Here is a 24,545-nt window from a genome sequence, read left to right as displayed (position 1 = left end):
GAGTTAAATAAAACCTAAGTCCACAATCTGGTTTCCACTAGGGCTATTGAAATGGTAGATCATGTTTGTACTCACTGAAATGGCAAAGAAAAATAGCAAATCTATTAGATATTTCATTTAAAGAATCCTGAATTCTGGGACACTTGAGCACCTGCCTCTTGCACAATTTGAGAACCTCTAAGGAAGTAGCTCATTTATACCACCTAAGCATTGTTTCACTCATAGATTATGCAACTATAATTTGACAGATGTTTCACTGATTTCAATCGTTGGGAAAGGAAAAGCTCCCCATTAATGAACTGGGAACTGATAAATCAGCATTACATTTGTTCAAAATTTGTTTACTCAGATCACACACACACACACACAAATTGCATTTTTTCTTTTCTAAGGAGTACAGAATGAACTCACTAGCCATTACAAACTGTGATTAATCACCAACAGCTGTGCGTTATGTAATGCTATATATGGACCAGAAGACACCATCTTCAGGAGCCCAGTGTCTTATTAATCATGCCTAGGGCTGCGGGGCTAAATTGATGAATGCATTTGTGCTAATAAACAAATATAATCTATTGAATTAATGTCCTACAGCTGAAGTTTAGCTTTCTTTCATTCTTATTGATAGTGAAGAGAAAAACATATCTTTCTGCAAATCATTTGTATGTGAATTTATTCTATAAATATGAGCAGTTACATTTTATTTATAATAGATTTGTGCTATGTATGTGTGTAATATATTAAACCTCAGTTCTACCAAAATTGAAGTGATGTAAAGGCCTGTAACTTATGCTTGTCATTGACTTAATTTCTTATATCAACTTAGAAGGAGCAGTCAGAAGCTTATTCTTGAGTCAAGAGATGGCTAAATTAATGTCATTAGCAATAATGACAACTAGGCAAGAAATTATGATTGGGGACATATAAATCTCTATTACTAAAAAAGGAACTGAAAACACAGACCACTGAAAATAAAGCAATAGCTTCAAACCTTGTGACTAGACAGAATTCAACTTGTAAGAATGACAGCAAAATTTGTGATAATTATCAGATCAAGTGACCTCACGTACAGCCCTAACTTTTAGACTTTTACTTTTTCTTTTAGGGCATTGTCTTTGAAAGACCATGATGTGCAAGTAATTCATTCAAGAGAAATGTATTTGCAGCTCCCACTATGTGTCTAACATTATGTTGTCATGGGGATACTAAGGTGATTAGAAAAAAATCTTGCCCTCAAGGAGCTTCCAGTCTGGAGGAGGAAAGATAAGTGAAGAAATAATGGCAATAAAATAAGGATAAATACTACAATAAAGGCACAAACTGATATGATAGCACAGACAAGTAGAAAATTAATTCTGCCAAGGTCAAAGGAAGGTGTGGCTAACGTTAAGATATGCAAAAGGAAAAATAAGTAGAATTTCTCCAGATAGTCAAGATATGGAAGAGAATTCCAGATGCAGGAGCACAAGGGGCTAAATCATGGAGGCATGAACTATATGACAAATTCTAGAATAAACTAGGGGAAAATGGGTGAAAGGTAAGGCTGGTAAGGCAGCTTAAAGTCTATATTGAAGTATAATAATATCTACTTTCCTACATTATATGCCATCTTTCAATTTTCCATGGCCTTTAGATTAAAAATAGCATTTCAAACAATGGCCTTTAGATTAAAAATAGCATTCAAACAATGAATTAGTAATGATGGCTTTAAATCAACCTGGTCAATAAATACCGAAAAAAAAAGGGTCGATCAACTTCAAAATTATTTGATCTCTGAGCATCTCATTAAGATGCAGTGTGTCACAGAATTCCACTGAGTTGAGAATCAGGAGGCCTGGATCCCTCTTGTAGACTAGATAAATCATTTCACTTCACTGACTGTCAGCTTTTTACTCATCAGTAAAATGATGGTTGAGGTTCAATTTTGCCTTAAGGTCTCTTGCAGCTCTGAGAGTCTGATTCTTATTAAACTGAGTTTCAACCCTAAAAGAAAATCCATTAGAGGGAAATTGTTTTTCTAAAAAGAAGAAAGGCAAGTTAAGCGAAAAACAGGCAAGGATTCAGAGGTCAGATGGAGAACACACTGAATATGAGTTGAAAATGCCATACTCTTCTAAAAGTCAACAATTTCTGTTAAATGGTAGATCCTGCTTTTTCCAAAGGCTGCATGTAGAAAGTTTATTGAAGGTAATTTGAAGTATATTTGAAAATTTCCTTTTCATCTACTTATGTATATGTAGAGAATATATATTCCAGCTATGAATTTATATGTATCTGCTCTAAACTCTCCGGGGGGATTTTTATAAGCAAGATTTCTAGATGTTGATAACACATTCTTGTAAAAGGCAACACAGGACAGAAGAGGCATTGGCTTTGAAATCAGATGCACCTGCCTTTCTGCCCTGGCTCCATGGCATCTCAGTTGCATGACCTTGGGCAAACACTATACCCTCTTCCTAGGCCTCGGTTCCTTGATAGTCAGCAATGGGATAAAAATGTTGAACCAACTCATGGAGTTAATTATCTGAACACCTGGAAGGGGGTGGACACAAGATGTGCTAATTGATATCTGCATACCATGCTTTCCATTGTGCTGCATTAGGCTCCAGTCTAAATTAATGGTAAATCTTTAGATGAGGCCTAACTTGAGTTCTTCAAAAATAATTCAAGAAATTAAATTTCAAAACACTGATAAGTTTAGAGCTAAACCAAAAAAGTTTTTCTACTGCCCTCCCTTTTATTACTCAAAACAATATCACACAGCATCCAGGTATTTATGACTACATTGATTTTAATCCTCTGATTTTGAGACACAGATATATCGATCTGGATATTTCCCCATCTTTTCTAGATACAAACAGGGTTTTTCTCACAATTGGGTGTTTGTTTCAAAGGAGGAATATATTCCTATATAGTCTATATATAACATCCTATATATAACATCTAAAACCAAGGCAACCGATTAATTCGAACATCAGGAATTCTCAACAAAGAAACCTGTCTAAAGGAACTTGGGTCAGTGCCACGCACTTGTGACAACTCAAACGTACTGACGTGTAATTTAAGCTGCACATTTAACACATAGAAATCATAAGATTTAAAATAGAATTTTCCATCATGCATTGGAAAATCCCATTTGAGTTTCTACTCAATGGTTTGGGGGGAGAAAAAAGAAATGGTTTCTGATTATGGAAAGGAGCAGAAACATTAGATCATCTAAGAGACGTAAGCAGTATGTATTAAGATCTTTCCACACAACCTTAAGTAAGTGAGTAAATGGGCATTTGATACTCTGCCTTCCCATCCCCAAAACATATGAGTATATTGTTTTGAAACTTTCTCGTCTTTCATCTTTCTTCCTTAAATTTTTCCTAACTACCACTCTTTAGGCAGGTATTGCTATGGAGTACATTAACTAGAGAGTTATCAGAGGAATGTGATTTCTTTGTCAACCTAAAAACAAAAGTTTACAGATAAATATGGACTTCAAAGAAACTCTTTTAAAATCTTCTCTTAAAAACAGAACCTCTTTCTTTTTAACTTTATGTTGGGTTGACATCAAAAGCATAAGATTGTTTTTCCTGTTTGGAACAACTCAGTTGGCAGTCACTAATATAGTTTGTTTGAAAGACTTATGAGACAAATAAAAGAGATCTATTTAGGCTGATTTTCTCGTCCAAGGACAATCTGAGGGAGTCTTGCCGAGGGACAATGGGCAGTGCCTACAGAAGACAATGTCCATCTAACCTGGGGGCAAGAAAATGAGTGTGCCCATGCCAAAATAACCCATCTGTAACCTGCTGTTTTAATTACTGGGAACTGCAGTACAAATGACACAAATAACAATGTTAGAGCTTAAGAAGGGGAAATTATCGTAATTGACCTTGGTAGAATTTCTCTGTCCTAAAATGGATGAAGTATATCAATTTTCACAGGTAGTATTAACTCTTTTCTAATTAGAAACTTTATTTCCTGAGAAATGGATAGTAAACAATGTCAGAGTAAAAAAGCTTCTTAAAAACAGGTTATTTGACAGATAGATATTTGTAATGATATTTATATTCATTCTGCTCATAATTTCTTTATTTCATCTCTTTTATCAATTTTGCTTTTATCTTATAAAAATTCCTATACATATTTTAACCTATTTTCTATTCAATGCACACAAATTTATATCTCCACTTTTTAATGTATGTTGTAAAGTTTTAATGTATAACATAAATCTCGTTACAGCATTACCCAAGAAGAAAAAGTAGTAAAAAATAACATCATACTGACCAAGAAAATTGTACTAAGTATCATAAACTACGATCAGGGGTCAGTAAACTTTTTCTGGATAAAGTAAGACAATAAATATTTTAGACTCTATCACTACTACCCAATTCTGTTATAGCACAAAAGCAGCCATAGACAGTAAATGAGAGTGGCTGTATTCTAATAAAGTGTATTAACAAAAACAAGGGACAGTCTGGATTCGGTGGTGCCAGTAGTAGTTTGCAAATTCCAGACATATATAACTAAAAATCAATTTGTAGCAAATTTTTCAAAAATTAAATCATGGTATAAACAGTAGGAAAGAAGTTCAAATTTAAAGTTTTTCTTTAGTAACAATGAAGCGCAACATGGTACTGGTTCATTTGCTTGCAGTGCTTTCTGCTATGTTTTTCCTGGTATGTTTTTCCGAGTTTAAATGCTTCTGCAACATGTTTAAATGTGTCGTTATCAAATGCCAGGTTAGATGTAAAGGAAGAACTAGAAGAGGCTGATACCACACCAACTTCCTGTTTGGCTAATATAAAGGTTTCAGCCTCCTTATTCAAAAGCAACATTCCAAATGCATGAAGTCTACAAGTGAGATTCTTCACAAATACTGGTTAATAAGTAAAGTGACACTAAAAAGAAAGCGTGTCTCTATAACGAAGTCCAGAAGTGAAAATTAGCATCACAGAGGTCTTTAACTTCTCTGCGGAATGTTTAGTCAAGTATTGACCCACTGCTGTTCCCCAAGAACAAAATGAGTAGAGGTGGCTTCCCGGGAAAGAGGCATTGACAGTTGAGATCAAACGTGTAAAACGTGTATTGATGCATTTTCATTGCTTGAAGCATATTAGGAAAAAAATGGATCTTTTCCTTTGTTTCCTGTCTCAAGCATTAACAAGACTCAAGAGCTTGCCAGAGATATCCATTACTCTCCGTTCAACAGGTGCTTAATCTAGTAATAAATAACAAAATATATTTCCCTTTGAAAAAGTGAGAGCACGAAGATGAAACAAACAGGCTTAAATAAATTGTAGGGAAGATTTGTATTCAAATGCCATAACAGACTACCCTGGAAAAGTGTGAGAAATCTATTTCTTTGGTATTTAAAAATTAAAACATAAGGTAATAGTAAGCAAATGATACATAGATTATTTATATTGAAACACCATGATTTGAAATTAACCTGTTATCAAGTTTTAAAAAATTGATCCAAATAGTTCCATAATTTATGTGATTATTTCAGTATCCATTTATCTCCCTACAGCTCTTCCTTCATTCATTTATTCAACACAAATATACTCACTAAGGCAGGTGATATCACGGTGAAAACATAAGAGCCTTGCCCTTCATAATTTAGGAAGAATTTGATGTGCAAAGAGACAACTACTATCAAAGAAAATCTTTTTGTTATACTGTAGTTTCTTCAGTTCATCATTGTCTTATTGTATAGACAGACAGGATGGGAGAAAAGAAAGATGATGTCCAGGCTGTGGAACAACTTGTGCAAAAGCCCAGAAGCTTCCCTAAAATGTCAACATGTGAAAATGACAGAAATTTGGTACAACTGGAGCAGAGTGGAGCCAGGAAAGGAATGGGCCTGGGGAGATAGATGGCAAACCATCATGAGAGGTCTCGTGGAGATCCTGCACTGGAGTGAAACAAAGAGGAGTCCACAAAACAAACGAATTCGGCAGAGGAAGATTAAATGCAAGGCTAGGAGTTTCCGGTCTGTTTTGTTTCCGATTCAAATTTAAATAGAGAGATTTGTATTGAATCCTGCAAAGAGCAGGAATGTAAACCCTCAAACTCTAGAATCCAGCATTTTCTTTAACAGTTTTACTCTATCAAAACCAAAGACAACAGCAGCTGTGTCCAATGTCTGTGAAGAGGATGGTTGAATTAAGTCCCTTTGGGGCAGTACTGTTATGACCATAAATTATAATTAAAATATATTGCTTTCTTTCTATTTTGAATGGTTTTATTATGCTTCCTGTTTCCTGCCTCACAAAAACATTAAACACACAAACATTTCCTTGAACACACCCACATTATCTAGTGTCCCCTCTCCTCCAAGTCAGACATGCCTCATTCTCTACTGCCCCCATCTCACTAGACTTAAAAAAAGAAAAAAAAATGAAGCATGCCAACCTATGGCAAGGGGGAACGGGGAGATGAAAAAGTTCATGAGAAAACAAAAATCAGGAGATGGGGGGGTTAGATTATAAAAAGAAAAACAACTTTTAAATTGTTTTTCAGATCATTGTGTGAGTTTATGTTTTCAATTTTGTTTGGACACTGATTAGGGAACCTCTATTTATTTTTACATGCTTAATGATTAAAATTGCAAACAAGAATTAAGAATGTTTTCACCTTAGGGCTTCCCTAGTTGGTGCAGTGGTTAAGAATCCGCCTGCCAATGCAGGGGACACGGGTTCAAGCCCTGGTCCGGGAAGATCCCACATGCCGCAGAGCAACTAAGCCCGTGTGCCACAACTACTGAGCCTGCGCTCTAGAGCCCACGAGCCATAACTACTGAAGCCCGTGCGCCTAGAGCCCGTGCTCCGCAACAAGAGAAGCCACCACAATGAGAAGCCCACGCACCACAACGAAGAGTAAACCCCGCTCGCTGCAACTAGAGAAAGCCTGCACTCAGCAACAAAGATCCAACGTAGCCTAAATTAAATAAAAATAAATAAATAAAAAGAATGTTTTCACCTTAGCCCTTTCTTTACCCTCAAAATAAAACAATCGAGGATGTATTTCTCGATTTCATTTGACGTGTAGGAAGCAAAAAGCTTAGCCTGGGTTACAGATCGAGGCATACTTCTTCAACCACTTCCCATCATTCTTTAATATGTTATATTCTCTTCTGCCTTCACTTTGCTTTGCTCATATTTTTTCTCTTCCATGAAGCACTGCTCTCCTTCCCCCTACTTTAAACAACGTGACTGCTTTTCATCTTTCAATACCTAGTTCGTGTATCTGCTTTTTGTTGAAATCTTCTGATTCTCCCTGAGTTAGGTGCCCACCTTTTGGTTCTCATTGCCCTTATGATCATCTTTCTAATGTGGCATTTATAAAGTTAAATTGTAATTCTTTGCCTATTTTCCTGCACTAAGCTGTGAATTTCTTGAGAACAAGATCATGTGTGACTGCAATTTTTATATATGCCATCACTAGTAAAATGGCAGGCACGTAGTAAGCTCTCAGTAAATATTGAATTAAATAGTAATCAGCATAAGAAATACAAAGTACCAATGAAATTAGACAACTGTTACTCAAATTATTATGCATATTACAGGATCCATTAGTTCATCTAACGTCATTTTCTTTCTTTTAAAATCCAAACAGGTAGCTGTTTTTCTAAGTTGAAACAAAAATCTTTGCTTAGCTTTGCTCCCCAGTGGTTTAGAATAAATCAAAGGAATTAAGCCACATTGTCCCTTAACCTTTAAATTGAAAAGCAAAATTAGGATGTTTTCACATTTGTAATATATAATACATTCTTAAACATATGTAAATCATAGTGGGTTTCCACTTTCATGTAATATTGATAATCATGTAATATTGTTTTTAATCATTGCAATTAGCATCAGAAGTTCCCCAACAGGAACTAAGATGATTAAGCAATAAATCAAACTAAAATATAAAATAATACATTTTAATTGTTCTGCATTTGAGGGTTTGGTTATTAGTTTTTTGTTTTCTTGGACTGAATTCTACCTAGAGGAAATGTTTAGCCTTAAGGCTAGAGAACACTAATAATTACTTAAGTTCTTGAGTATATTATTTGCTAAGACTCTGTCAGCTTTGTCATTAGAGATTTTTCTTCCTCAGGTGGAGGAAATGCAGCTATTATAGATCTTTTGAAGACCTCTGGTGGTAAAAAGGAAGCATTGTTCACCTCCTACTTCACAATTCACGAAGTTAAATTTCCCTTGGTGCACTTTCTGTTATTTAATTTCTGTTTTGCACAGGAATAATTCAAAAACTAATATAGTTTCCCAAGATATGTACTTCTGTTCTATTACTTGAGTCTTAACTTTTTCAACTATAAATTGAGTGAACAAAAACACCAACAAGAACAACAAAAACCCAAACAGTTAATCATAGTGAAGATACTTATTTATTTACTTTTGGCTGCATTGGGTCTTTGTTGCTGCACTCAGGTTTTCTCTAGTTGCGGTGAGCAGGGGTTACTCTCCGTTGCAGTGCGCAGGCTGCTCATTGCCATGGCTTCTCTTGTTGCGAAGCATAGGCTCTAGGTGCGTGGGCTTCAGCAGTTGTGGCACGCGGGCTCAGTAGTTGTGGCTCACGGGCTTAGTTGCTCCGTGGCATGTGGGATCTTTCTGGACCAGGGCTTGAACCCATGTCCCCTGCATTGGCAGGAAGATTCTTAACTGCTGCGCCACCAGGGGAGCCCACAAATTTATTCTTTATTGTTTCTAAGTATAGAAGTTGGACCAGAAAAGAAGACAGTTTTTCAGTTCAATATAACAATGCTCTCTGTCAAACATGAAAAGGAATATTCAGAAAGTTGAGTTTTTAAGCTCTAGCTGAATAACCATTTGTCAAGCAAGCTACAGAAGGGAGCTTTACACGGGACACATGACCTCTGCAGGTCTTCTTGCTTCAATATTTGAGAATTTTTCATCTATAATTCATCCCATCTTTGCAAACAAATTCATATTAATAACTTGCCATTTATACGAGCCATACCCAAATATAAACTTTGTTTACATGTAAATTTAGGCAAGTTCTCACCTCAATCTGGGACTCAGTTGTCTCCTATGCAAAAATGAAGGGATGGTCATTGACTAAAATTCTGAGCATCAGAAACTGGATGCAATGCCATACTTATTGGACTTCAAATAGACCTAGTTTTAAGTTCCATCTCTGACATAATTATTAGGTCATACAAATTAAGTTCCCGGAGGTTCAATGTATTGTCTACAATATGGGAGCCATCTTCCAACACCCATTTAGTGCTTTAATTCCTTCTACAATATCACCTTCAAATATGGAAAACACTCAACGATTGCTATAAAATTATTTTCAATATATCACTGAAATCTGTCTTTCTGCAATTTTTATCCATTAGCATAGGTAACTCTTAAAAGACAAGAGTCCTCTCCTTCTCTCTTTCACATCTGTTCAAATGCTTAGAAATTGCTTATGCTGCTAATTAGCTAAAAATTCTTCCAACTGTCCTCATTTGATATAGTTTCAAGTTTTCTTACTGTTCTCATAATTCGCCTATGAGCTGTCTCCAGTAGGGCTGATATAAATTTAAAATAGAGCATACAGCAAGATAAAGTTTACTAGAGTTAGTAAAAGGCTGCTTCCTTCTCTGATTGCCTTAAAACTTTATGCACCTGGAATGATCCAGCCAAAATGAGAAGAAAAGGGAATAGGAATAGATAATCTTTTAAAATTCATTTCAGCCTCACATTACAGTTGCATGAATCTTCCATGTAGATGCCCCATTACTACAATCTGAGTTCAAAGGAACAACTTGGGTCATACATTCAAAATGAATGTGCAAGTTCACCTTACACATTGTCAGTGGCCCGGAAAACTTGTAAAATCATTTTTATAGAAAACTAAATTTCCCAAGGTTTTACTGATTTAGTAGTTTCCAATAAATGAAACAAATAGGTCATATTTCTTATCTCTCTGCATATATTGCAACATTTTACTATAGATATCTATGTTTAATTTGTATTTTTCTTTATTCCACTATTATTTACACTATTCCACTATTATAAATAATAATTAGCTCCCTGTCAAGCTAAAACTTAGATGTTAACTTCATAATTATAATTTTATGATACAGACATCATTAGTGAATGGACAATTACAGAACACAGGCTAAAACTGGATTATAAAATAAGATTCTACAGAAAATGTGTCATAGTCCAGAAAAAGCTACAGATTACTTTAACAGAGAATATTTAGGCCTTCTGGGAAGGATTCACTGTCCATAGGTTGTTTCCAAAAAACAGTTATTTGGTGTCACATTAACAAAGAGTATAAAATAGGTTTCCAAAAGGGCTAATAAAAAATTCAGTCAATGTAAACATTAGAAGCCTTCATTGTGGGGTAAGAACCAGATAACCAATATTATAATTAGGACTCTGTTTTGGGCCTCATTACAAGAAATACAACAGATACAGAGTAGAGCTTGAACTGAAAACCCAGTTTCAGAAAAGTAAACTTTCTGCGTTTCAGTCACCTCATTTGTTATAAACACTTACCTTGAAGAGTTTCTGTGACAGTTAAAATAGGCTACAAATGATGAATTTTAGAACATGCATGTCTCAATTTCATATATGAGAAATAAATATTGTTTAATTTAGACCAAACAATTATAAGAATAGACATATTTTCTTTTAAGTAGAAAAAAATACAACAGTTAAAAATTTGCCATTATTTAACTACTTACATCCCCTCAACATTAGCGTTTTATTGTACAATTAGAGATTGCCTTTCCTACAAGTAAGTGAAATGATTCAGGAATTAATATAGAAATTTTACAATTATTATGTAGATCTCAATATTGAAAATCTGTTATATTAAAACTTAAGGGTCTTGATAAAAATGTTTCCCTTAAGATGTTCTACCAAAAAAAAAAAACTGACTAAACTGCACACATATGAAGATTACTCTTTGATTATGGAGATGGATAGAAATATTAGAGTCAAATCTTATTTATGGGTTCAGCACTCTGCTTCATGGTTTGCCTGATTATGTCTAATAAAAGTGAGTCATATTGTGTAATAGGTGCTAAAATTGCTATAACACTACAGATTGAAATTTATTACATTAAGGTTCAGAAATATATATACCTCATTCACTAGGCCTGAAGTGGAAGATTCTTCAGTGGAATGCCGTCATTAGCACTCTCTAATCCATAGGCGTACCTGTTTGGGAAGGAAGTTATAATTTTCTTATTACTCAAAATCGTCTCTATTAATGTAATTAGACATGGATACTTCTAATATAAAAATAAAATAGAATAAACATTATGTTACTTGAGAAGAAACAATAAAAAGCAAGATTTAAAGAAATGTAAAATTTTAAATATAAAAAGGTCACCTATTAATTAATTCTGAAATACACCTTAATATACTACAAAAATCACACAGAGTTGGCAAAATAACTATTATCCTAATTTTCAAATGAGAAAATGGAAGTTCAGAGAAGTTAGGTGTATAACCATAGATCACATTCTTAGCAAGGGGCAGGACTGGAACTTGCACCCAGGTCTTCAGGTTCCAAAATCAGAAGATTATACTTCAGAGAAAACTTCACAGTGGGCAACTACAGACATGTTGTTGACAATAAAGCACATGGTCTCAGAATCCTATTACTGAAGAGTCTATGTATGTCTTGTTGCAATAATTTAGTAAGCTTCAGGGCTTCCAACAACCTCATAACAGGTTAAATATCTGCAGCCTTTTTTGTCTTCTTTTCAATATTTAGCTTCATACTGTAGACAGAGCACCCAAGAGAATTGTCTACAATGATGGAAATAGGCTACATCTGTACTATCCAAAATGGTAGCCAATATCCCCATGGGACTATTGAGAACTTGAAATGTGGCTAATGTGATGGAGAAACTGAATTTTTTGTTTTATTTAATTTTAATTGATTTTAATTTAACATGCCACATATGGTTGATGGCCACTATATTGTACAGTGCAGCTAAAGACAATATAGTGTTATAGCTCCATGTTTTGAGACCTGTTTCTTCTAATGTAAAGCAGTGGAAGATACCAATTAAAAAAAAAGAGAGAGAAAATTAAAAGAAACAGTTGAGATCTGAAATAAGACAACCATCTCTGTAACATAGGTATGGAGTCAAAACACAAACATGGGCCAGCCAAGTTTAGCATCTGTAAGAAGTCAGGGCCAGATGGGAATTCCCAACTCGGCAAGTATGAGAAACTTAAAGTGATCCATGCCAGCTTAGGCAATAAAACAAATTTCATCCTACTCAAGGTTTGGTCAATTGTCCCAGTCTGTGACCAAACTCTGCCAGAGGTTAAAACTTAGATTAAGCAAGGAAAGTAGAAGCAAGCAAGTGCAGCCTAGAGGTCAGGACATGGGCCATATTCTCACCTAGCTAGTGACTAGTTTCCAGGGCTCCTGAATCTCTGAGGAACAGAAGCCCTGAGTCACAAATACAAGACCTAGTTCAGGTCTGAGAGTTCTAGCGAGTTTGGATGGAGAAAATTATAAAACTGCCAATAAGAAGTGGGTAAAAGCAGGTGAGGTAGAAATAAAATCTTCCACTCATTATAAGCCTCTAAATAATGAATAGGGAGATAGCCTACAACCTTAAAAAATAGCTGATAAATTTACTCTAAATAAAATGAAAACAAGGCAATCTGAAAATATTTTTAGAAATATGAACGTTTAGCATCCTTACCGAGCACAAAGAAGAGATAGCGCTCATCAAAATGAATAAGAAATTATGAAACCATCATGAAGAAATTATGCAAGAATGGGTGAAAACAAAATGGAAATACTAAGAAATGATCAAATAAATTCATTGAAACTGGAAACTTAAAATAAGGTAAACTCCAACCTGAAGTATTGTAAAAAGAAAATTAGTAAATTCAAAGATGTAGAAAACTTCATCCAAAATGTAGACTAAAAACATAACAAAATAGAAACTTTAAAAACAAGGTTAAAAATTATAGCTTGGGAGACTCCAGCATACACATAACAGTAATTCCAGAAAATGAAGAATAAAGTAAAAATGTGAAATGACATATATAAGTTAAAAAAATCAGTAAACACAAACAAAATCTAGCTAGATGCTTGCTCCAATATACTCCTTAAATATGAAGTGGGAAGTTTAACAGTGAAGATTGATAAATAGTCTCCAAGAATATAATAAACAATAAACAAATGATAGTAAATAACATAATAAAAATGGAAAAGATAATAATCATTTCTATGTAAACACATAAATGTATTGCCTTAAAATATGTAAAGTAAACATTATGGAATTATAAGATATTGATAAAAGTCACAAATATAATTGGAGATTTAAATCTATTTCTTTTATACATGGATAGATTGAGTTAATTACTGACAACAGAGAGGCTTTAAAGAACACAATAAACTCAATTACACAGACATATAATTGAGAATCCTACACCCAACAAATAATAATCGTTTCAAGCTTGCCTGAAACATTTTCAATATTTAGCCGTACTATTAAAAGATGACTTAGGGGCTTCCCTGGTGGTGCAGTGGTTGAGAATCCGCCTGCCGATGCAGGGGACACGGGTTCGTGCCCCGGCCCGGGAAGATCCCACATGCCACGGAGCATCTGGGCCTGTGAGCCATGGCCGCTGAGCCTGCGCGTCCGGAGCCTGTGCTCCGCAATGGGAGAGGCCACAACAGTGAGAGGCCCGCGTATCGCAAAAAAAAAAAAAAAAAAAAAAAAAAAGATGACATATATTTACTTATAAATTACCAAAAGAAAGATTCTAGCTTGATTTTTTCTTTGCTCAGCCTATAAATAAAACAAAAGCTCTTCAGACAAATAACACTGCTCTTTTCTGCAGACACTGGCAATTTTTATTTTCCTCCACTAGAAAATATTAACTGACTTTTGAACATTAACAAGGAACTGCTTCTATTTTAAAGGTGCAGAGGGGGAAGAAAGACTATCTTGTAGGGGAAAATTCTTATTACAAACTAAGCATTCTTCTACCAAAATTCGTAGTCTGAAGCATCAGTAACATTTCATTTATAGTCACATTTCTTTTCTAAAAAATAAAGGACATAGGTAAACTCTGATGGTAGGAAATATCCAGCCTTTTCTATCCATCCACAAACTTTCCCCAGTTCTCCCCAAGCATACTTAGATTCTTCCACATAGTCAGTATTTGATTGAATAAAAGAAAATATGTTGTCAAAGTAACCAAGAGTTTTCATTATCACTCAAACCTGTGTTAGCAATTACCAATGCCCATATTCTTTAAGAAGTGACTCATCGTAATGAAAGTACCATTGCCTTGATTCTGACAAGTTGGTGCTCAGTTGGTTGGTGGATCTTTTCACAAAAACAATAACTCATGTTGGGGACATAATTTATCTACAGTTACACATTAGACTGGTATGAAAATAAAACTCCAGTGCACCATACAACTATTGTACCTTCCATAATTGATTTTTGTATAACCAAAAGATGTGTAACTACACTTAATTTAATCACCCTCTAATGTTTATTTCCATTTGCAGATATAATCGCATTTTGAAATTGGTTGACACTGTAATGGTATAATAGAGTCTATCTAAAGCTTGCTAACTTTTTAACTGACTTTTTTTATTACTCTTGTACAGAAGGACACACACAGAACCTGAACTAACTGTGACTTGTTTATTACATTTATACTAAAATATTTTGCCAAATCAGTGTGCACACATTTATTTCTAATTAGATTTTCATTTTAATCATATTGAGGATGCAATCACTTTAAAATCTGCTAAAACTTCTAAATAGGCAGCAGAACTTTATGCAATTATAGCACAATTTGCATAACAATATTGGGCAATGAACACATCCATAAGTGTATATTTCTCTAAGGATTTTCTCTAGGCTTGGACTTGGCCTTGCTCTATTTTCCCTGTATGCAGGAGTCTTTTGGCTGTACCGCAGTTCCGGTGAGTTGGCTTCCTCTACTTGCTCTTAAATTCCCTTCCTACCTGTGTCTTGTAACATGTCAAAACCAATGGCCTATCATATGTGAAATCTTTAGACCATGACAAGCACTCAGGTACTGTTGCCTGAATCACCGGCTGCATTTACTGAACAGGCAAATTCTCCTCGACAACCTGCAATGTCTACGTGCCCCTCACTGGCTACTGTTAAAGTCTGTCCTGGATCCTTCATCTGCCGTGGTAGTGCTGTGTACTCGTCAGGGCTTAGCAACCCCAATACCACCTGAGACCCAGTGCTGACAGACATTCAGAAGTCGATTCAATTTGCATTGTCAGGGAAGACAGCACAGGGGAGAGGGTTGGGTTTGTTTTTTTGGTTTTTTTTTCTCTTTAAAAACTGATTTTTATTCTCAGAAATGTCTCCTTGTATTCCTCCAAAGAAAGCAGTGTTCAGTGAAGAATAAAGAAGGAGAATGAAGCAGAAAAGGAGGAGGAGGGGTGGAAGAGGAAGAAAAGAGGAGGAGAAATGAAAAGGAAGAGTTATATTAAAGCCTGTTTGTCATGAGAAGTGAACTCATAGAAAATTTTCTCTGAAGATGTTAGAAGTCAACTCGTAATTGAAACTTCTCTTTTGCCTATTTAGTGAATGATCCCGCGCTACTTGAGGAGGCAAACAGGAAATGAGATATAATTTTCCCCTAGCAGCTCAAGGAGCGTGCACTGTTTACTCGTGATTTATTGATGAAAGGATCAATAGCACTTTCTCCGTTTGCAGCTATTATTTCAACAAATAACAGTGTAACCTTGCTTGGATTCAGTGCCCCAGACACAAAAGGAAATGCAGTTCAGCAGTCTACATTTCATCGACATCGTGTCCCAGACTGGTCCTTTCGTGGAGAGATTGCAGAGCAGATGAGGGACAGAATTGGTTTCCAATATTCTTTTCGCTGGAATTTACTTTATTCCTCACATGACAATATTCAACATCAGGCATTTAGCAAAACTATAATCACATATACTTTTTAAGTTAGGAAATGCACTGTTTTCATGTAATGTTTGTCATTAGTTAAAGTTACATTGCTTTATATATAACTTTCCAGATAATGATTTTCAAATTGGGTATTGATAAACATTGAGATCTTAGCTCTCCAGCCAGGGATCGAACCCAGGCCCCCCTAACGACTGGACCACAAGGGAATTCCTGAAAAATATCGACTCTTAAAGTACTAAATCAATTATATCTAATATGATTTCTCTAAACCATATAGCTCCACATTCAATAATAAGAAATTTTGTCAATTTCCATTGCCATCTCTGGAAAACTCCACTGAACTTCATTTGAGAAAAATTTGTTTACAAGGTTATTGATAGGGTTTATTTTCCTAAGGATAGATAGAATCATAGAGAAGAGGGAGAAGATGGCGGAAGAGTAAGACGCGGAGATCACCTTCCTCCCCACAGATACACCAGAAATACATCTACACGTGGAACAACTCCTACAGAACACCTACTGAACGCTGGCAGAAGACCTCAGATCTCCCAAAAGACAAGAAACTGCCCACGTACCTGGGTAGGGCAAAAGAAAAAAGAATAAACTGAGACAAAAGAATACGGACGGGACCTGCACCAGTGGGAAGGAGCCGTGAAGGAGGAAAGGTTTCCACACACTAGGACGCCCCTTCGCGGGCAGAGACTGTGGGTGGCGGAGGGGGGCGGGGAGCTTCGGAGCCGCGGAGGAGAGCGCAGCAACAGAGGTGCAGAGGGCAAAGCGGGGAGATTTCCGCACAGAGGATCAGTGCAGACCAGCACTCACCAGCCCGAGAGGTTTGTCTGCTCACCCGCCGGGGTGGGCGGGGCTGGGAGCTGAGGCTTGGGCTTCCATCGGATCCCAGGGAGAAGACTGGCGGCGTGAACACAGCCTGAAGGGGTTAGTACACCACGGCTAGCCGGGAGGGAGTCCGGGAAACAGTCTGGAGCTGCCGAAGAGGCAAGAGACTTTTTCTTCCCTCTTTGTTTCCTGGTGCACGAGGAGAGGGGATTAAGAGCACCGCTTAAAGGAGCTCCAGAGACGGCGCGAGCCGCGGCTATCAGCCCGGACCCCAGAGACGGGCATGAGGCGCTAAGGCCGCTGCTGCCGCCACCAAAAAGCCTGTGTGCGAGCACAGGTCACTATCCACACCTCCCTTCCGGGGAGCCTGTGCAGCCCTCCACTGCCAGAGTCCCGGGATCCAGGGACAACTTCCCAGGGAGAATGCACGGCGAGCCTCAGGCTGGTGCAACGTCACGCTGGCCTCTGCTGCCGCACTCCGTGCCCCTCCCTCCCCCTGGCCTGAGTGAGCCAGAGCCCCCGAATCAGCTGCTCCTTTAACCTGGTCCTGTCTGAGCGAAGAACAGATGCCCTTCAGTGACCTACACGCAGAGGCGGGTCCAAATCCAAAGCTGAACCCCGGCAGCTGTGCGAATAAAGAAGAGAAAGGGAAATTTCTCCCAGCAGCCTCAGGATCAGCAGATTAAATCTCCACAATCAACTGGATGTACCCTGCACCGGTGGAATACCTGAAGAGACAAAGAATCATCCCAAATTGAGGAGGTGGACTTTGAGAGCAAGATACATTATTTTTTCCCCTTTTCCTCTTTTTGTGAGTATGTGTATGCTTCTGTGTGAGACTTTGTCTGTATAGCTTTGCTTTCACCATTTGCCCTAGGGTTCTGTCTGTCCGTTTTTATTGTTTGTTTTTTTCTTCTTTGTTTTTTTTATTTTAAAATTTTTTTTGTTCTTAGTAATTATTTTCTATTTTAATAACTTTATTTTATTTATCTTTATTTTATTTTATCCTCTTTCTTTCTTTCTACTTTTTCTCCCTTTTATTCTGAGCCGTGTGGATGAAAGTCTCTTGGTGCTGCAGCCACAAGTCAGTAATGTGCCTCTGACGTGGGAGAGACAACTTCAGGACACTGGTCCACAAGAGACCTCCCAGCTCCACGTAATATCAAATGGCGAAAATCTCGCAGAGATCTCCATCTCAACACCAACACCCAGCTTCACTCAACGACCAGCAAGCTACAGTGATGGACACCCTATGCCTAACAACTAGCAAGGAACACAACCCCACCCATTAGCAGAGAGGCTGCCTAAAATCATAATAAGGCCACAGACACCCCAAAACACACCACCAGACGTGGACTTGCCCACCAGAAAGACAAGATCCAGCCTCATCCACCAGAACACAGGCACTAGTCCCCCACCAGGAAGCCTACACGATCCACTGAACCAACTTTACCCACTGGGGACACACACCAAAAACAACGGGAACTATGAACCTGCAGCCTGCAAAAAGGAGACCCCAAACACAGTAAGATAAGCAAAGTGAGAAGACCAAAAAACACACAGCAGATGAAGGAGCAAGATAAAAACCCACCAGACCTAAAAAATGAAGAGGAAATAGGCAGTCTAATTGAAAAAGAATTCAGAATAATGATAGTAAAGATGATCCAAAATCTTGGAAATAGAATACAGAAAATGCAGGAAACAATTAACAAGGACCTAGGAGAACTAAAGAGGAAACAAGCAACGAAGAACAACACAATAAATGAAATAAAAAATACTCTAGATGGGATCAGTAGCAGAATAACTGTGGCAGAAGAATGGATAAGTGACCTGGAAGATAAAAGAGTGAAAATAACTACTGCAGAGCCGAATAAAGAAAAAAGAACAAAAAGAACTGAGGACAATCTCAGAGACGTCTGGGACAACATTAAATGCACCAACGTTCGAATTATAGGGTTCCCAGAAGAAGAGAAAAAGAAAGGGACAGAGAAAATATTTGAAGAGATTATAGTTGAAAACTTCCCTAATATGGGAAAGGAAATAGTTATTCAAATCCAGGAAGCACAGAGAGTCCCATACAGGCTAAATCCAAGGAGAAACACACCAAGACACATATTAATCAAACTAACAAAAATTAAATACAAAGAAAACATATTAAAAGCAGCAAGGGAAAAACAACAAACAACACACAAGGGAATCCCCATAAGGTTAACAGCTGATCTTTCAGCAGAAACTCTGCAAGCCAGAAGGGACTGGTAGGACATATTTAAAGCGATGAAGGAGGAAAAACCTACAACCAAGATTACTCTACCCAGCAAGAATCTCATTCAGATTTGATGGAGAAATTAAAACCTTTACAAACAGGAAAAGCTGAGAGAGTTCAGAACCACCAAACCAGCTTTACAACAAATGCTAAAGGAACTTCTCGAGGCAAGAAACACAAGAGAAGGAAAAGACCTACAATAACAAACCCAAAACAATTAAGAAAATGGGAATAGGAACATACATATCGATAATTACCTTAAATGTAAATGGATTAAATGCTCCCACCAAAAGACACAGACTGGCTGAATTGATACAAAAACAAGACCCATATATATGCTGTCTACAAGTGACCCACTTCAGACCTAGGGACACATACAGACTGAAAGTGAGGGCATGGAAAAAGATATTCCATGCAAATAGGAACCAAAAGAAAGCTGGAGTAGCAATTCTCATATCAGAAAAATAGACTTTAAAATAAAGACTATTACAAGAGACAAAGAAGGACACTACATAAAGATCAAGGGATTGATCCAAGAAGATATAATAATTGTAAATATTTATGCATCCAACATAGAAGCACCTCAATACATAAGGCAAATACTAACAGTCATAAAAGGGGAAATCGACAGTAACACATTCATAGTAGGGGACTTTAACACCCCACTTTCACCCATGGACAGATCATCCAAAATGAAAATAAATAAGGAAACATAAGCTTTAAATGATACATTAAACAAGATGGACTAAATTGATATTTATAGGATATTCCATCCAAAAACAACAGAATACACATTCCTCTCAAGTGCTCATGGAACATTCTCCAGGATAGATCATATCTTGGGTCACAAATCAAGCCTCAGTAAATTTAAGAAAATTGAAATCTTATCAAGTATCTATTCCGACCACAACGCTATGAGACTATATATCAATTACAGGAAAAGACCTGTAGAAAATACAAACACATGGAGGCTAAACAATACACTACTGAATAACGAAGTGATCACTGAAGAAATCAAAGAGGAAATCAAAAAATACCTAGGAACAAATGACAATGGAGACACGACAAACAAGAACCTATGGGATGCAGCAAAAGCAGTCCTAAGAGGGACGTTTTTAGCAATACAATCCTACCTTAGGAAACAGGAAACATCTTGAATAAGCAACCTAACCTTGCACCTAAAGCAATTAGAGAGAGAAGAACAAAAAATCCCAAAGTTAGCAGAAGGAAAGAAATCATAAAGATCAGATCGGAAGTAAATGAAAAAGAAATGAAGGAAACGATAGGAAGGTCAATAGAACTAAAAGCTGGTTCTTTGAGAAGATAAACAAAATTGATAAACCATTAGCCAGACTCATCAAGAAAAAAAGGGAGAAGACTCAAATCAATAGAATTAGAAATGAAAAAGAAGTAACAACTGACACTGCAGAAATACAAAAGATCATGAGAGATTACTACAAGCAACTCTATGCCTATAAAATGGACAACCTGGAAGAAATGGACAAATTCTTAGAAATACACAACCTGCCAAGACTGAATCAGGAAGAAATAGAAAACAAGAACAGACCAATCACAAGTATTGATATTGAAACTGTGATTAAAAATCTTCCAACAAACAAAAGCCCAGGATCAGATGGCTTCACAGGCGAACTCTATCAAACATTTAGAGAAGAGTTAACACCTATCCTTCTCAAACTCTTCCAAAATATAGCAGAAGGAGGAACACTCCAAACTCATTCTACGAGGCCACCATCACCCTGATACCAAAACCAGACAAAGATGTCACAAAGAAAGAAAACTACAGGCCAATATCACTGATGAACATAGATGCAAAAATCCTCAACAAAATACTAGCAAACAGAATCCAACAGCACATTAAAAGGATCATACACCATGATCAAGTGGGGTTTATTCTAGGAATGCAAGGGTTCTTCAATATATGCAAATCAATCAACGTGATAAACCATATTAACAAATTGAAGGAGAAAAACCATATGATCATCTCAATAGATGCAGAGAAAGCTTTCGACAAAATTCAACACCCATTTATGATAAAAACCCTGCAGAAAGTAGGCATAGAGGGAACTTTCCTCAACATAATAAAGACCATATATGACAAACCCACAGCCAACATCATCCTCAATGGTGAAAAACTGAAACCATTTCCACTAAGATCAGGAACAAGACAAGGTTGCCCACTCTCACCACTCTTATTCAACATAGTTTTGGAAGTTTTAGCCACAGCAATCAGAGAAGAAAAGGAAATAAAAGGAATGCAAATTGGAAAAGAAGAAGTAAAGCTGTCACTATTTGCAGATGACATGATACTATATATAGAGAATCCTAAAGATGCTACCAGAAAACTACTAGAGCTAATCAATGAATTTGGTAAAGTAGCGGGATACAAAATTAATGCACAGAAATCTCTTCCATTCCTATACACTAATGATGAAAAATCTGAAAGTGAAATTAAGAAAACACTCCCATTTACCGTTGCAACAAAAAGAAGTAAATATCTAGGAATAAACCTACCTAAGGAGACAAAAGACCTGTATGCAGAAAATTATAAGACACTGATGAAAGGAATTAAGGATGATACAAATAGATGGAGATATATATCATGCTCTTGGATTGGAAGAATCAACATTGTGAAAATGACTCTACTATCCAAAGCAATCTACAGATTCAATGCAATCCCGATTAAACTACCAGTGCCATTTTTCACAGAACTAGAACAAAAAATTTCACAATTTGTATGGAAACACAAAAGACCCCGAATAGCCAAAGCAATCTTGAGAATGAAAAATGGAGCTGGAGGAATCAGGCTCCCTGACTTCAGATTATACTACAAACCTACAGTAATCAAGATGGTATGGTACTGGCACAAAAACAGAAATATAGATTAATGGAACAGGATAGAAAGCCCAGAGATAAACCCATGCACATATGGTCACCTTATCTTTGATAAAGGAGGCAGGAATATAGAGTGGAGAAAGGACAGCCTCTTCAATAAGTGGTGCTGGGAAAACTGAACAGCTACATGTAAAAGTATGAGATTAGCACACTCCCTAACACCGTACACAAAAAATAAGCTCAAAATGGATTAAAGACCTAAATATAAGGCCAGAAACTATCAAACTCTTAGAGGAAAACATAGGCAGAACACTCTATAACATAAATCACAGCAAGATCCTTTTTGACCCACCTCCTAGAGAAATGGAACTAAAAATAAAAATAAACAAATGGGACCTAATGAAACTACAAAGCTTTTGCACAGCAAAGGAAACCATAAGCAAGACCAAAAGACAACCCTCAGAATGGGAGAAAATATTTGCAAATGAAGCAACTGACAAAGGATTAATCTCCAAGACACACAAACAGCACATGCAGCTCAATAACAAAAAAACAACCTGGGCTTCCCTGGTGGTGTAGTGGTTGAGAATCCGCCTGCCGATGCAGGGGACACGGGTTCGTGCCCTGGTCCGGGAAGATCCCACATGCCGTGGAGCGGCTGGGCCCGTGAGCCATGGCCACTGAGCCTGCGCATCCGGAGCCTGTGCTCCGCAATGGGAGAGGTCACAACAGTGAGAGGCCCTCGTACCGCAAAAAAAAAAAAAAAAAAAAAAAACCCAATGCAAAAATGGGCAGAGCTAAATAGACATTTCTCCAAAGAAAATATACAGATTTCCAACAAACACATGAAAGAATGCTCAACATCATTAATCATTAGAGAAATGCAAATCAAAACGGCAATGAGATATCATCTCACACCAATCAGAATGGCCATAATCAAAAAATCTAGAAATAATAAATGCTGGAGAGGGTGTTGAGAAAAGGGAACACTCTTGCACTGCTGGTGGGAATGTGAATTGGTACAGCCGCTATGGAGAACAGTATGGAGGTTCCTTAAAAAACTACAAATAGAACTACCATATGACCCAGTAACCCCACTACTGGGCATATACCCTGAGAAAACCATAATTCAAAAAGAGTCATGTACCAAAATGTTCATTGCAGCTCTATTTACAATAGCCAGGAGATGGAAGCAACCTAAGTGTCCATCAACAGATGAATGGATAAAGAAGATGTGGCACATATATACAATGGAATATTACTCAGTCATAAAAAGGAACGAAACTGAGTTATTTGTAGTGAGGTGGATGGACCTAGAGTCTGTCACACAGAGTGAAGTAAGTCAGAAAGATAAAGACAAATACCGTATGCTAACACATATATATGGAATCTAAGAAAAAAAAATGTCATGAAGAACCTAGGGGTAAGACGGGAATAAAGACACAGGCCTACTAGAGAATGGACTTGAGGATATGGGGAGGGGGAAGGGTAAGCTGTGACAATGTGAGAGAGTTGCATGGACATATATACACTACCAAATATAAAATAGATAGCTAGTGGGAAGCAGCCGCATAGCACAGGGAGATCAGCTCGGTGGTTTGTGACCACCTAGGGGGGTGGGATAGGGAGGGTGGGAGGGAGGGAGATGCAAGAGAGAAGAGATATGGGAACATATGTATATGTATAACTGATTCACTTTGTTATAAAGCAGAAACTAACACATCATTGTAAAGCAATTATACTCCAATAAAGACGTTAAAACAAACAAACAAACAAGAAACAATGGAAAGATAATGTGTATTTGTATTTTATTGAATCTTTCTATCCAGAGAAACAAACCATCAGTCTATTTATTATGTCTTCTTTCATTTTCTTCAGTGAATTTTGTCTGTATAATTCTGTACAATTCTCCATAATATGTCAATATAATTTTTTGATAAGTTTGTGTTTTCTAGGAATATAATCACAAAATCTGAAAACAATAATTAAATCATCACTTTACAAAAAAAAAAGAATCATAGAGAAATGCAACATGTCAATGATAGAAATACAAAGCTGTACACAAAATAACGAAAGATTAGAGGTTCTTTAACTGTCTAATCAGAGTAATAATGGAATGAATTATGGGATATTAAACCAGTGAAATATTCTGCAGATATTCATAACTGTATCTCTGAGAAATTTATAATAATACAGCAAAATATGATGTGTACTGGTAAAAAGAAAACTAAATAGAATTTGATATTGCTTATATACACCTATGAAAATCCCTAAAGGTGAACATAGATAAAACATTAGAAGAAAATATAGTAAAGGTTAAAAGACACGACCTTTGAAGGATAATATTTAAAGTGGGTTTTTTTCTCTTATTTCTCCTTTTTGTATTTTCTAAATTTTCTCTAATAAGAAAGGAAAACATTTTTAAAATAAGAAACTGTACAGTCTTTTTCTCCTTTCTTTCAGTTGGATCGCCCCGGTATGGCTTTATTACTTTATAACAGTGACATTTTCTGATCTGGGAAATAACCTCACAAAATGGGAAAGCAAATTCAAAAATCAATGTTCATTTGTTTTAAATTATATATGATTTTGAATTCTTCATTCTTCACCAATAATCTAAAGGTAACACACAAAAAAGGTAAAACTTGGAAGTCCTGT

General features: G+C 36.7%; 1 protein-coding gene across 1 annotated transcript in view; it reads right to left on the bottom strand.

Moving 5' to 3' along the window:
- Positions 1-11,115: 11,115 nt before the first annotated feature.
- MRPS30 (mitochondrial ribosomal protein S30) overlaps positions 11,116-24,545 on the bottom strand; it is a 63,884-nt gene continuing 50,454 nt past the window's right edge. Inside the window, exon 7 of the transcript XR_009563372.1 lies at positions 11,116-11,183. The gene's annotated coding sequence lies outside the window, so the exon portion shown is untranslated. The remainder of the gene's footprint in view (positions 11,184-24,545) is intronic.

Source organism: Globicephala melas, chromosome 3 (assembly GCF_963455315.2).
Source record: "Globicephala melas chromosome 3, mGloMel1.2, whole genome shotgun sequence".
NCBI lineage: Eukaryota > Metazoa > Chordata > Mammalia > Artiodactyla > Delphinidae > Globicephala > Globicephala melas.
The sequence above is the reverse complement of the archived record's forward strand: the minus strand, read 5'-3'. Positions and strand labels throughout refer to the sequence as shown.